This window comes from Crinia signifera, chromosome 2, assembly GCF_055691185.1.
Source record: "Crinia signifera chromosome 2, ASM5569118v1, whole genome shotgun sequence".
In the NCBI taxonomy this organism is placed as follows: domain Eukaryota; kingdom Metazoa; phylum Chordata; class Amphibia; order Anura; family Myobatrachidae; genus Crinia; species Crinia signifera.
In genome coordinates this window covers 132,005,355-132,020,711 of record NC_139218.1, presented here as the reverse complement: position 1 = coordinate 132,020,711, position 15,357 = coordinate 132,005,355, and positions in this window count along the sequence as shown.

The window sequence follows — 15,357 nt, the reverse complement described above, 5'->3', positions numbered from 1 at the left end:
AATGGGTGTGGTATAACTCACAGGCAATGTCTAGTCAGACAGTCAATAGGTAGACACCAAAAGTTAGACATGTGTTAGTCCAGGCATTCCTAACCACGGTCCTCAAGGCACACCAACAGTGCAGGTTTTGTAGATATCCAGGCTTGAGCACAGGTGACTTAATTAGTACCTGAGGGATTCTGATTAAACCATCTGTGCTGAAGCATGGATATCACTAAAACCTGCACTGTTGGTGTGCCTTGAGGACCGTGGTTGGGAAAGCCTGTGTTAGTCAGACATTAACAAAAGTTAGACATGCATTAGTCAGACATTGACAAAAGTTAGACATGTATTATTCAGACATTGACAAAAGTTACAACAGAAGTAAAATGTTCACATGAAAAATCAGTATGTGTATACGGTAAATTATATCTACAATGTCTAGGTCTACATTCATATGGTTGACCACTAATGGTCGACAGGGTCAATTGGTCAACAGGGTCTAATGGTTGACAATGAAAAGGCCGACAGGGTCCAAAGTTCGACAGGCAATAGGTCGACATGGTCAAAAGGTCAACTTTGTAAAGGTTGACATGAGTTTTTATTTTTTGTGTGTCTATGTCTGACATGGACACAATCTTAGTGTACCGTGTCCCCTTGCATGGCTCGCTACGCTTGCCATGCTTTGGGCTCGGTGCCTCGCTGCACTTGGCACGCTATTATATTCTCCCTCCATGCCGTAGTGGATGGTAGGGCATGAAATACCGCCTGTGGGCACATGTCGACTCAAATTTTCGTAAATAAAAAATGCACATCGACCTTTTTCATGTTGATCTTTTTCATGTCAACCTTTTGACCATGTCAACATTTTGGCTGTTGACCTATTGACCCTGTCGACCTTTGGACCCTGTCAACCTTTTCACTGTCAACCATTGGATTTTCATGTCAACATTTTACTTGTGCTGTTAGTTTTGTCAGTATCGAACTAATGCATGTCTAACTTTTGTCAGTGTCTGACTAATGCATGTCTAACTTTTGTCAGTGTCTGACTAATGCACATGTCTTCAACCTGTGGCCCTCCAGATGTTGTAGAACTACATGTCCCAGCATGCCCTGACAGTTTTGGCATGCTCTCATAGGAAAAAATGTGGCAATGCATGTTGGAACATGTAGTTTCACAACATCTGGAGGGCCACAGGTTGAAGACCCATGGACTAATGCATGTCTAACTTTTGGTGTCTATCTATTGACTGTCTGACTAATCATTGTCTGTCAGCTGTTTGGAACCCATTGCCAACAGCAACCAATTAGAATCTGTCTATCATTTTCTAGGATGCAATAAAGAAATTAATCTGATCAATTGCTATAGGCAACACCCCACTTATCACTTTAAGAAGCTATCATAAATTTACCCCACACAGTCTAATACCCCTTTCACACCAGAAAATGCAGTAACATTCCCAGGAATATTGTCCAATGCAGGTACATTCCCCGGGCTAGTCCCTGCAATTTCTGGTGTGTGGGGGAAATGGGTGGTGGGGTCCGGGCAGCGGGTGGTGGGGTCCGGACTGCAGGTATCTGGCAGCGGCAGCTGAGTGCTTATAGTGCTATTTGCCAGGCATCGGCACGGGAGAATTTGAAAGCATTTTGGAAAGACTGACCGGACGCTGATTGGCTGAGAGCGTCCGGCCAGTATTTTCAAATCCAGCAGCGCTTCTGCCCCGATGCCCGGCAAATAGCGCTACAAGCGCAGAGCTGCCTCTGCCGGATCCTCGCAGTCTGGACCCCGCCACCCGGGCCCTGGATTTCTGGACCTCGCTGCCCGAACCCCGGACCATGCTGCTCGGATCTCGCTGCCCGGATCCATGGACCCTGGACCCCGCCTGGACCCCAGAACCAGCTGTCCAGATGGAAGCAAGCCGGGATGCTGGGTAAGTACCTTTCACAGCGGCCTGCTTCCCGGGCTGGTCCCAGGAGCAACCCTGCTATCTAGCAGGGTTGAATTCCTGGGAAATTTTCCCACGAATTTGGCCTGGGAACCTTACACCCCAACGCTAGTCGTGAGTTGTTCCCGGGACCAACCCGGGAATTCAGGCTGGTGTGAAATGGGTATTAGTAAAGTCATACTTTACTAAAAAGTGACTTGATTTTACCCTCATACCCCTTTCACACTTGTTAAATGGTATGTTGCCGTTTTTTTTTTCACATTTCAAAACGTTTAAGGCTGCAGTGGGAAAGCACCAGAGTTGATTTACCGGTTAGCGATAACCGGTGTTTCAAAACATTTAAAAAGCAGAGTCCTACACATTTCAAAGTGTTTTTTTATGCAGTGAGAATGGCTCTGAAACGGTATTTAGTAAAAACAATAGATTGCAGACCTGTGATAGGCTGTCCCCTGCATTCTGCTTTGAAACGTGTTCAGGGGATTAAACGGGTTGACTGATGTGAATGGTACTTAAACTGTATTTAAAACGGTAATCTACTGCAATGTGAAGGCTCAGACCCTTTTAAATACCGTTTAAAAATACCGGTTTTTGAAACGTTTTGGCAGTGTGAAAGCATTCTGGTGGAATCGATGCAATAAAGAATACAGTATCTATCCTTATGTATCAATGCCTATTTCCCTATAGATTGTAAGCTTGCGAGCAGGGCCCTCCTACATTTTGACTGTCTGTAAATACCCTGTTTGTTGTATCACTATCTCCTTTGTAAAGCGCAACGGATTATGCTGCGCTATATAAGAAACTGTTAATAAATAAATAAGCATGGTTGGCCTGTAGAACTGAGGGAACTGGGAACCACTGCTCTAGAGGAAATGCTTTAAATTAAAGTAGTTACAAATCTAGAAGATATGAAAATAGAATGTAACCTACAACAAAGTCAGATGGTATATATTTGTTTTGCTAACAAGGAGTATAATAATGAAATTATTGCTTAAGATTTGTATACTGTAATTTACATAAAATGGCATACAGGTATGTAAAAAAAAAAACACCTTTCTACTTTTCAAATTAAAAAACCCTCTGTAGATGAATAAAATGTATCCGGTGTCACAGAATGTTAAACACTGTGCTGTAAACATCAGTAAAACATAACAGAATTAACAACTTGTATACATTTGACACAGATGAGAATATCCTTGCAACAAACTGCTTTCAACCCACATTCTCTGTGTTATGTATATCTGCAAATGTGTTTGATCTACAATTATAAGTGAAAGGTCTTTTACATTTTAATGTATTCCAGTGACTATTAGATAACAAAGGCATTTAATATTTCAGTGAAAGCAAGTTTCTCTGAGCACCTGTCTTAAAAACAGAATAAAATAGAACATCTTTTGTTTGCGTTTGTTTGAAATTTAGTTACTGGATTAAAATGAAGAAATGTGAGGTTGCATTATGCATTCATATGTCAAGCAAGGTGTAAGACTGACGGTATAAATGGAACAGAATAAAGACAGAGTGGGAGATCTTAATGTTAAACTGACAGCAGCGGAAAGGGAATTATTCATGTGCCCTGTGTAAAGAACAGGTAGAAAAAAAAAGTGTTTCAAGCTGTGCTTAAATAGTGTATATTAGATCTCCATCATTCTCCTGTATGCATTGGTCTAGATGAAGGAATTGCACACAGGCCTAAAGGGTAAATCTGTCAGTGAATAGAGAAAAAGCTCTGTTCTTTACATATTCTGCAATCATGAATGAACTGTTCTAGAGTGGCAACAAGCAATACAGTATGTGTGTAGAAAAAAGCATTAATGTACATGACACATATTGGAATCAATGGCAGAACATTGACCCATTCCACCACCCAAGATTTCCTTCTATGAAGATACTAAGATGGTTATAGTAAACAGAGCTGACCTAGAGTCCATACTTATCCACTCTTCTGAAATGCAGCTCAAACTCAATAGCAAAATGGGTCGCTGGGGGTGGGGACAGGGTATGGTAATATGATTCTCAGCTAATAAAATAATCATGAGTTGTATCTAAATGGAGATGGACAGGACTCATAATATACCAGAACCAGACTGGGCGCAGACTATGGAACCAGACTGAACCCAGAATAAGACTTCAACCAGACTGGGCACAGAATGCACTAGTACCAAACTAGACTGGACCTGGAACACAACTGGAGCTGCACTGGACCCGCAACACAGCTGAAACCAGACTGGACACAGAATGCCCTAGCGCCGGATTATACTCCTAATATAACTGGAGATGGACTGGACCTGGAACACAACTGGAGCCGCACTGGACCCGGAACACAGCTGAAACCAGACTGGACCTGGAGCACAGCTGGAACAGGACAGAACCCTGTAGGACATAAACATGGAGGATAGAAAGGGGTGAGGGGGAACCGAAGGCAGGCACCAAGAAGGTATAGAGGTACTGTAAGTAGTGAACCATACCAGAGCAGTGCATGAGAGGCCAATAGTGTAGCAATAGAGGATGAACAGTGTCAAAGACAGCAGAGAGGTCCAGGAGGATGACCAAGGAAAATTGACCCCTGAATTTGGCTAATAGCAGATCACCAGGGCCATTTTAGAGCAGTGGAGTGCGCAAAAGTCAGATTAAAGAGGATTGAGAGTGGAGTTGTCAGAGAGGTAGCTGGTGAGATAGCTGCATACAATCCACTTAAGTAGTTTGGAAGCAAACAAGGGTAAAAAGATGGTGAGGTAGGTTAGGAATGGTCAAGGTTGGATTGTTTTAAAATATGTGCTACAAGAGTATGTTTGAATGGCAAAGAAAAGATAACAGTATAGAGTGATAGTTTGAAGATGTGAGCAAGATAAAAGCAGGTAGTGAGGGAGATGGTGTGGAGGAGACGGGAGGGGAAGTGGTTTAAGGGGCAGGTGGAGGGGGGATAAGATGAGGGTGTGGACTTCCTTTGTAAAAGAAGCACATAGTGGAAATGCTGAAGAGAAAGGATGATGGAGGATGGTGGAGGCTACTTGGCTGTCGGTGGGAGATGAGATTTAGTGTCAGATTGCCTCCAATTTTAGAGGTAATGAAGAAGGCAAAGTAAGTGGCAGTGAAGGAGGGGGGGTAGATAGAAGAGGAATAATGCTCGAAATGGAGAAAGTCTAGAGCAAGAATGAGTGAGTGAGAATTTTTGCAGGGACTGGGTCATTTTAAAGTGCCAGGGTTTATGTTTAGAATGGCAGAGGGGGACAGAGAAGAAAAGGCAACATAATCAATTGAGGAGGTGTGAGTGGAGTTATAGAAGGAGGTTGTCTGGTTGACACACACTATGGTGGATAGAGGAGAAAGGACAGGACTGAGTCAGGATAGAATAGTGGGGTAGAGAGAGCCAAAACTGCATGTGGCAAGGGTGGTTTGTAAGGTAACAGTTTAAATCAGAGCCTTTGAAGCTATTTGGGTAAAACTAGGGCCTGGTCAACCTATTGGTTAATTAGGCTGCAGTCTGGAGAACTGGGTCCTGGGAAGGGTGCAGTGCTTGCACAATAGGCTCTGCGACTGTATCTACAGCTGGAAACTGCAGCGTGGGGTGGGGGGAGTCTCTGCAGATTCCATGCGGATGGCATTGAATCTGTAAAAATAGTCTCCCAAAAAAGGCCTGCTGCTTTCTATGAGAAAGATGCTAGAGGTCAGGGCGTGGCTTTACCAGCAGTGTGAGCAGACGTGTCCGGCGTGGGCTCCGCCGAACTCCGGTTTAAATATACTGATCCATGGAGCGTGATCCTCCTCTCACTCACTAATTACCATCTGGAGGTCCTCCTGCGTCTCCCTTGCCTCCTGTCAATCTCCTGCACGGCCTGCAAAAGATGTAGCGGCTGGTCTGGCCTTCCGGGATCTGAGCTCCCGGCGCCATTTTGTGCTCTCTCTACCTGTAGTTATACAGCCATTTATTCTATCTGTTTCTTTGTCTGCAGTGAGACTTACCTTGGACACTTTAGGTCTTTGGGACCTTATGCTTGCACTTCCTGATCGCTGCCCGGATTATCCCTGAGATTCTGGGGACAAGCTCCTTAATGTCACTTCTCCTTTACTATATGGACTTGAGGACTGGCTGGAATAATGATATATACTATATTGCCCTTTAAGATATCCATTTCACCATTCATATCCGTTTCTTGTAGCATTATTATCATTTTTCCTTATTAATGCTGGTAAATGTATATATCCGGTTTCTACTCTTGCCGTAGATCCTTTACAATGTATACTTTTAGCTCATATAGTTATGAGGTTGCTGGTATATCCTGATAATACTTATCCTGTGACTTTACAGATCATTGCCCTACCAGTCCATGTGTGTCTTATCCGTTTCTATTACATATTGGGGGGGGGGGGAGTAGCTAGGTGGGCCAGTGGGGTGGGATGTAGATTAGCAGAGAGGTTGAATAGCTAATGGGGTAGTTTTGAACTATTAATGGCTAAAACCACTCATTTACCTTCTCCTTTTGTGATAGGTTGGGATATTCAATTGGGTAGTTAGAGTAGTTTAGGCAGGTTAGGTTAAGTTAGTTCAAGGGATCCAAGTATACCTAAAGTTGGGGGCTAGGTTATACAGGGTGGGGGGTTTTGGGATGGGATTGTTTTGGTTTATTTTATTTCATATTTTATTTCACTATTCTCATGCTTTGATATATTATTTAATTACTAACCACGATGGAGCTGTGAGAGAGCTAACCATTGGTTACAAGACTGACTGTTGTTAATCATTGAGTGTGGAATACTAACCTGTGGTGACCAGAAAACCACATAAACTGTCTATTGAGCCCCACCAATCCTACGTAGCAGGCGCAGGGAAAACCATTTATAAATAGGTTCCTCTTTTTTTAATTTATTTTCTTTTTTCTTTTTATGTATTTGTGTGGTATTGGCCGGTACCTGTATGGAATTTAAATGTTATATTAAATGTTTTATCGTGTAAAATAATTACACAGTATATATTAAATAAAAATTTCTAAGTGTATGCCTGGCTCAGCGCTATCTCTAAATTCTTTGTTCTTGTGTCTTGATTTTTAAGGGGTGGAGTATCCCCTTAATAGAGACAGCTGCAGACCCAGGGGGGCTATAATATAGATCTGCGCTCTGACATACTTGTTTCTTTCTCTGCTTTGATATATGCTGTGCGGAACTGATCTATATCTTATTGCAGTCATGTTATATATATGCTCTCCGTATCCTCCACTGTACAGATGGAAACTTATACCGTTATCCTGACTAATGTATTGATGTACATTTTGCACAGATCGGTATGGTCTTACCCGATTGGTGCCCTCTGGGATTAGAGTAACGGTTTTGTGGCACAGATATTGGGGGAGCGGATATATTGCATTGTCTGAATTATCTCCTAATGCCTTTGATTTTTCTGTAAGATTTGTAACATTTGTCTACAGTACTGTATATCTGATTTGTGTTTCCAGTATACGTCGAGGGTGCCTCTGTTCTAGTTTATGGGGCTTATGTTTTGGTATGTTTATTTAGCTAAAACCTAATAAAAATTACAGAATTTAAAGATGCTAGTGGTCCTACTCTAACATCTGTCAGCGCTACCCAGAAATGCGGTTTCTGGGAGCGCTGGAGTGCTAAGAGCAGTAACCTCCAGGCTAGGAGCATGTAACCTCCCTGGCAAGGAACATGTAACCACTTGGACGAGCAAGAAATCCCCTAAAATTATAATTAATGTACAATAGAAGCGGGGCGCCTACTTCTGTATTAGCCTAAGATGGCTGGATCCCTTAATCAGGCCCTAGGTAAAACTCCCATCCATAAAGTTAGATGCTGGACCAATGCATTAAATGCTCTTTTCTAAAACTGGAATTTTGGATGCTAGTACTGAGAACAAACACTCAATATAATATTTGTACACATGTAGATTGTGTAATACATGTATATGCTAAGAAACAGTCAGATAAATATGGAACAAGACAATTTGAATTTTGATTGAAATTTCTTTTCAAAAACACAAATTACTCAAATAACAGCTTGAAAGCATCAACTTACCTAATTCATTTTGTACAATCATGCAAAATGCTGGTTTTGTGTAGGACACAATGAATTAAATGTTTGAGATAGAAAATACAGTACATTGTAGGATAATTATAATGTGCTGGCTAAAATGAATGCTCATCTAGTAGCAAGCAAACAAACCAAACTGAACATTTAGCAAATCAAAAGGTACATTTAACAAACATTAGAAAAAAAGAATTGCTCAGCAAATTTTGTTTTTGACCCAGAGTGCAAATATCATAAGAGTTAGAGTGGAGGTGGAGCAGAGCAAGACAAAGAGCAGGAATATGATGTTGGCTTAAAGAATATATTAAGAGCCTGATTGGGATTTGCATGAAATCCATATGCAATGCCATTGTTCAGAGTAGTTGAGCGACTTTTTGCCACTACACATGCATTACATTTCTAAGAGTCTATAATTCATAGTGTACACACAATGGTGAATTTTAGGGTTGGGCACATAATTCTGGGCAGTCACCATTCGGTTGGTCACAATATCAACAGAATTACAAAGGTCAAAATCCCATTGAATTGTGGGAAGTAAACTTGACCCACCCCTCCCGCAGCCTGACCCTAGCCTTCCACCTGGTGCAAAACCCTAACCCTTTTTCTAGTGCCTGACCAAAACACCAAACCTTACCTTACACCCGATAATCACTATTAAAATTTGTCTTTATTTTGACAATCGTGATTCCGCAGTGACCATACATATCCTGAATACATCCATTCAACTGGGACATATGGTATCAGAAAGGTGACAGAAAATAAATGGGTGTTCCTGGGCGGTGACTGTAAGGTGTCTATCAGTACATGATAATAGGTAATATAGTATATAGGTATAGGTAATTCAGTAGGCATTGTCAGTGGTGCCGAGAGGGGGAGGGAGATGGTCTGAGGGAGGGCCTGGGTCCCGCTCCCCCACTGCAGCACAGCCTCTCTTTCTCCAGCCCAAAAGCTGCTCAGTGCCAGAGTGCAGATTTGGAGAGAGGCAGCTGCATTGGCAGTCTGCCCTCTCTCTCCCTAAGCAGGTGTTTCACCTGCTGGTCATTCGACAGTCTGCATCCACTCCTGCTCATTTTTTTTACTGGAGTGTGGCCATGCCCCTCCCATTGGCCATGCCTCCTTTTTCCAGTGGCCCGGCTGCGCTGTTGGCACCCCTGGGTGTATTGTGGAAGTGTCGCAGGTGTGTTAATGCAAGTTTCCATGTTAACAGATGCACAAGTTTAAGAGATCATAGTCAGACAGAGAAACTGGACCTGCTTAAAGCAGAGCACACTCCTATTCAATTCATGGCCTGATCACTTGTTATTGGATGACTGGTCCAACTATTGTATACTGTAGATGTGTATGCTAAACCATTGCAGGAGCATTAGCAGATAAATGGCTGAAAATACTCCAGCAATAGCCAGGATTGGGAGGTTGCATCTTATGTACTGATTAATATTTGTTGGGCTGAGTTCTATGTCCTTCAGAAGTCTGTACACAATGAGCTTTTTTAACATAGTATGTAGCAAGGAGACCGACAGGAGGTCAAACTAGGGATACATAAACTTGCAGATGGGTGACTGCCAATAGACACTGCTACATTTGCTTCTGGATATGACTTATAAACAGGCCAGAAGTGAGGAAACAACTTTTTAATCCACTGACAGAGATCTGGAATAGGGGTGCAAATGTAAGGTTGGAACAATAGGAGGATTGTCATCCTCAATGCTTGTAGGTTATTCAAACAACATAAGAGTACACACTCTTCCAGGGGCACTGACAGCTCTACCAGGCCCCTGTATTATGAGCTAAAAACTAAGCAGGGACAGCAGGCGGAAGGGTGGGGCATGATTACACATCTGGAGAAAGAGGTACGGTACAGGCTGTGTGGTACCTGGGCCCCTCCATCAGACATGGGCCCAGGTAAAAAGTACCCCTCCACCCCCTTGGCACCACTGCACTCTCCTACACAGCTGTGATTTATAACGGTAAGACGTTGCTACTCAGAGAAGATGCCACACAGAAAAAAATACATATACTCACCAGAGCCATTGCAAACAGCGTACTCACACGTGATCTATACACAACAACGGGGATAGATGACTGCTAGGGTAGCCCTACGGCTACATAAACTGTTTCTCTACATATATGATTGCAACTGATGGCAAATACAGGCCTCGAAAATGGTCATCACTCATCTGAGTTTATACTGCCACTCCCTATTACTTGGCTAGGTACTTCTTTACTTTCACGGCGCCAGCATGGCGCCGCGCGTACTTCCGGGTTACGCTCGCCACTAATTAAGTAAAATAAACTAAGTTAACGCCATGCCAACATGGATAGTTCATACCTCCACTATCCATGTTGGCATGGAGTTGATTTTAATTAGCGTGGCGAGCCCGCAGCGTGGGCGAGCGAAGCGAGCCCCGCAAGGGGACTCTGACGCGCGGCGCCATGCTGGCGCCGTGAAAGTAAAGAAGTACCCTTGGCTATTACCGCTTCCTGTAAATAACTCTGTAATATAATCCTCACTGAGAGCAGTATTGCAGAGGTATCTTGGTATCTTGTGGTGCATGTGCATTCAATAATTACTTAGTTTTGTAAACATCAGAATTGCATTCCTTTCATATGTGTGTGCACGGGGGGTGCCCTGGGTGCCCAGGCACCCCCTAATGACCAGCACACCCACAACCCCACCTTCTTCGGCCTCCAACCCACAGCCCGTCTGCGGCACACAGTCTGTAAGCAATGCTCCTCCAAAAATGGAGAAGACTATCTGTTGTTAGAAAGGAACCCCCTGGGCAATTAGCATGAACCCCCTCCCCAACCTGGTAATGAGCATGTAAGTCCACTTGGCAATGAGCAAGAAAACCCCCTACCCCCCCTGACCATGAGCATATAACTTCCCCCTGACAAAGAATATATAACTACCTCTGGCAACAAGCATGTAGCTCCCCATAGCATGTCAATTCCCCCCTGGGCAATGAGCATGTAATCCCCATGGCAACAAGAATGAAACCCCTGGCAATAAGCATGTGATCCGTGGCATTGAGCAACATACCTCTGGCAATGAGCATGTAGGTAAGTGGCATAATATGTAATAGGCATTACAGTGTGTGGTATAAAGTGTAATAGGCATTACGCTGTGTGCTATATGTAATAGGCATTACAGTGTGTGGCATTATGTTTAATGGGCAGTCTGTAAAACCACAATAATTAGGGTGAGGTACCCTGGTACATTTTGACATGGGTGGAGGTGGGGGGAAGGTACAGCTTACAAAACAAATACAGTGACGCTGAGAAGTGACACAGTAAGTCCACACACCTAAAAAGTGTGTGTTGTTAAGCTGAGAATTTCTCAGGAGTGTCAATTATCACCACCAGTTATATCCGGCAGTGGTAAAAGAGATTGAGACACTAAAATTGCAGAAAGGGAGAAAAATATGTACACCCTTTAGAACAATTATACAATGTTATAGCGGTACAATTTCCACATATTATATGTGTTATACCCAGAATGATGTCTAAATGTTATGTTAGGTGAGCACCACCTGTTTGCCCGTTTGGGTGTTCGAGGATGAGAATATATTCTTCAGTACATAGAAATTATATTTCAGTCAACCCCAAAACAAACCTGTACCTCTGATAATAGGGCCAGGTTGGGTATAGTACCTCGTCTTGTGGATAGATAGTGGATAGAAACCCACACTGAGTCCGAGCTGCTTGTAACCTAGACGTAGGGGGCAGAAATCTTACACTTGAGCTGGTCCTCCGTGGTCTCTGTGAATTAAGGTAGAGAAGAAAGGATGCATCTGCTTTCTCTGATCATGCGGAACAGGAACCCTGCTGGTAGTAACCAGAGCAGGGGTTTTGTCCACAGATCTAGGATGTGTGTACTCCTTTGACGGTGTGAGGGACAGATAGAAGTGGTGTTTATATCCAACCGGTGATATGCTGCTGCTCTCTACTTACACGTTGGCATAGCTAGAGAGGGAGCGATAAACCGACGGGAAGAGGGCACCCGACAAGCAGGAGAGGAAAATAGAAGGAGGTTGGAGCAGATATCTGCTGTTATGCGCTGTTGGTCGCGTGGTGCTGCAGCGTGCAGGGCCCCAGAGATAAAAAGTGGTGAAATAAGTGACAGTGCCTAGAAGGTGCCTGAAAATGTGTGGATACACTGTGTCATATGTCACAATGGGGGTTATAGGATCCAAGTGTTAATGCTCAGTTAAGCTTAGCTTGGTTCTTCTTCTGGATATAAGAACGTGCAGACGAAGTAGATATATTAAAATTTATTAACAGGGCTCACCGGACCACAGGTGGTCCCAATTCATCAGCAAGTGGCACGCAGGCCAACAATAATCGAACTAACAGAACAACCACACTCAGGATTTTATTATGCCGGAACGTGCACTGCTCCTTCATGCCTTCACCTGTTCCTTAGCGGCCGCTATCTTATAACCTTACCTGAGTGGTTACTTAATACATCTAAACAATTCATTTACGCTACTACAATAACATTCCTAAATAATAACTTTCCCACTGCAGTATACTGTGACCTACGGTAATTTTATTGCGCAATAATGTAGGTAAGTGCGGATAACTAACTTCACTGTTTTAACTTATTCTCTTACAGATCCTACAGAAATGGTGCATAGGACTATCTTCCTGAACACAGCAGCCCTATTTTGATACAAGGTAATAATAACAACTGATACAAAATACCTTTAGTATATAACCGTGGTGCGGACCCGGTTCCCAATGAGTCACACCCCCTCCCGGAAGTCTTAAAGTACTATCTGTCCCGAAATAGTCTAGTAGAGTTTACTGTGTATAGGAGTTCCTTAGGATAAAATCTTTATTACATCAAATGCTGTTGACGTTTCCTGGCTGGCACAGAGTTAAGATCACACCTCTATCTGCTGCTTGGGTTCTGTCTGTACTAACTTCCAGCCTAGCTGATGATAAAGAGGCCGTTCTGGGCTTCCCCTGGCACCGCGCCGGGTTTAACCCTTGACTGGCTGGTTCACTACTTTATTATTATAACTCTTGCGGGCACTTGTAGATTCCTAGCAGCTCTATATACTCAATATTGACCAGTAGAGGGCGTCCCCTGATGTTTCCCCATCGGGTTTAGCCCTATGCTTTTTAGCTACTGCGGCTGAGTAACTATATGGTGTATCGCGTTTATTTCTGCAACTGATATGGTTCCTCCCCTAAGGCCTCCCCTGACCCGATTGGTCGGGTTTCGCCCTTCCCCTAAGGCAGTCTCTTTGAATGACAGGGATATGGAGGGAACTTATGCCGGCAAAGGTTGGCTGGGCGGGTGTAGATATTCACTCACCACTCCCCTGTCACTTTCATAGGTCGTGACACGGCTAGGCCCGGCCTTCCTGATGACGCAGCAGGGCTTTCCACTACCGGACTCCCGCCCCTGATGTCAGCGGATCCGGCTGCGATATACGTGGTGACGGATTTCCCTGCAGACACCACGGTCTACACCAGGATCTAGGCTCCGGAACAGACACCGACCAACAGGTAAGTACTAATGCCTTCTGCTTGGCTCCAATCTGCGCTTTACCTCAGCCGCAGCTCCTCTCCCATTTCACTCCGCTGGAACGACTGCGCCACAGCCGTTACCGTCAGCGCCTTTAACCCCTCGCTCCCGTGCGCAGCGGTCGTTTCTCCCTGACAGCGCGCTCCAGGCAGCTTTATTAGTCCCGCACAGTAAAGTACAACGTTCACACGCGGTCTAGCAGCATGAGGCTGAGATGCCTCTAACGGGGCCTCAGTCTCTGCACCCAGCAAAGCAATTATCATGTAGTCTCTTATCTATGTACATACTATTATAATACATCATTTATGGGGACTAGGGTAGGCTGTCACATTCTTCCCCTCTAAAACTGAACATGTCCTCATGTAAGACTACATACTTTACACTTTAAGGAGACTATATTTTTAGTCCCGGTACCTAACAGGTACAACCCCTTGAGTACTTCTTTCGGAGCGGCGGAGTTCAGGCCCCTCTTTTGGGCTGGAATCTATACTTGACGCTCTCGTTTCCATCTTATGACTCTCAGCTGTTCGAGTCGGAACACCATCTTCCACTCCGTGAACTACCATGGCCAAATCGGAGTCCTTGATCGGACAAACTCCACTTCGCATAGGCCAAAATAACATCATCATGTGATCGAACATGGCCTATGGTTGCTGTAGGGCATCTGACATGGTTGTTGCCTGGTCCTCTGTACTTGTCGCAGTTGAGGGTATGGCTCCCATCGGGATCAGACACCCGTAATGTTTCTTTAGTTGACTGCGATGTACCATCCAGACTCCGGGCTGCCCGGGTCTGGATATTTCGTAGGTATCTACCTCCGGAAAGGGAATGCTAACAACTCGGTACGGCTCCCTCTCCCAGAAGGGTTCCAATTTGTTCTGTCGGCGATTCTTTCTTCTCCAGACAAAGTCCCCTACTTGTAAGGGTTCAGCTTTAGCGTCGGCATTATACTGCTCCGTTTGTCGCTGTTGAGCCTGTTTCATATTGTCCCGTACGGCCCGATAAGCCACCTGTAATCGCTCCTGGTGTTCTTGTACCCATGGGCTTTGGCCGATTTCCTCCGTCATCATGTCCCCGGGAAGCTCTACCTGCAGGTCTGCTGGTAATCTCCCTTCCCGTCCGAACATGAGATAGAAGGGAGTATACCCGGTGGAACTATGAACGGAGTTATTGTACAAGTACATAAGTTTTGGCAGTACAGCAGGCCATCCATTCCGGTCGGTCAACGGGAGTGCTCGGAGCATCCGAATGAGAGTCTGATTGGCTCGTTCACAGAGTCCATTACATTGTGGATGGTAAGTAGTGGTCCTCAGTTTCTTGCACTGATATAAGTTACAAAGTTCTTGAAAGAGTCCGGATTCAAAAGCGGAACCCTGGTCCGTGAGGATGCGTTCAGGGAACCCGTATGGCCGTATGAACATCTTCCATAACGTTTCCGCAGCGACTCGTGCGGAGACGTCTTTAACTGGCGAAGCCACCATGAATTTTGAAAAGTGGTCGACTATAGTGAGTGCATATTGATGACCCGAACTGCTGGTTTCTAGTTTCACATGGTCCATCGTTACTAATTCCAGGGGTCGCGTGGTCACAATGGAATGTAAGGGAGCCCGCTGCTGGGACGTGGGTGGTGCTTTCATCGCACAGTTACAACACCGAGAGCACCATTCTTCGATATCGGCCAACATTCCTATCCAGTAAAAATGTCTTTTCAAAAAGGTCTGTGTTCTCTGCACCCCAAAGTGTCCCGAGTTGTTATGATACGCTTGCAAAAGACCATGTTGTTGGCCTCGAGGTACTACAATCTGCGTGATGGGGCTGTGAGTCTGTGGGTTTGTACTGCAGCGCACTAGCAATCCTTTC